Here is a 917-nt window from a genome sequence, read left to right on the forward strand (position 1 = left end):
AAAGCTTATGATATGTCTGGCATTAGAGATGTAGACAAGCTCCCTGCCTACATGGGTCTTATGTTCTTATGGAATTGATACACATTTCATGTTTTCAGTGGTTGCCTGAAGTGTAATTTGTTAAAAAAACTAATCTAACCTCATCTTCAAGTAGCTCTGTTCTGAGTCATCTGCGGCACAGGTACCTGATAGCAGTTTTCTCAATTCCTTCCTTCTGCCCCTGGGACATTATTGTCATTCATTTTGCTTTCATATTTGCTGTAATCACTAAGCATATTGTTACTATTAAAATATATTTCAGATCAATTAAAATAAGAAAACAAAAAGACTTTCATTTTTACCTCGTTTCTGCTGTTTTTTTATGTTTTATGCAAACTCATGTTTCTAGCCTATATTATTTTTCTTCCTGAAGAATCTGTAACATTTTGGACAGATCATATTTGTTGAAAATAAAATTCCTCAGTTTTTGTTTGTTTGAGAAAAATCCATTTCTTTTTGCTTTTGAAGTAAAATCTTACTGGTTATGAAATTTTCGTTATTTATTTCCTTTTGTAAACAATTGCTTTTGGTGCTGAGTATTGAATCCAGAGCCTTACACCTGCTAAAGTGCTTAGTTTACCACTCAGCTATATCCCAGCCTAGGATGTAATTTTAGATTGGCGTTTCTGTCTCCCAATATTTTAAATATTTCAACATGTCACCTTTTGCATGGTTTCTGTATAGAAAAGTTGCTTGTCTTCAATTGAGGTTCTTGTGATTTTCTTTTGTCATTAGTTTTCTGCGGGGTGAATCTGATTCCATCCTCTGTATATGTGCTTGTGCATGTTTGGTATTTATCATGATGGATGTTGCCTGAGCTTCAAACACTTCTTCTGTTTCTTTTCTTTTCTCTTTTTCCTTCTCTTCTCTTCTCTTCT

This window comes from Octodon degus, unplaced genomic scaffold (genome assembly GCF_000260255.1).
Source record: "Octodon degus isolate 3935 unplaced genomic scaffold, OctDeg1.0 scaffold00077, whole genome shotgun sequence".
Lineage (NCBI taxonomy): Eukaryota > Metazoa > Chordata > Mammalia > Rodentia > Octodontidae > Octodon > Octodon degus.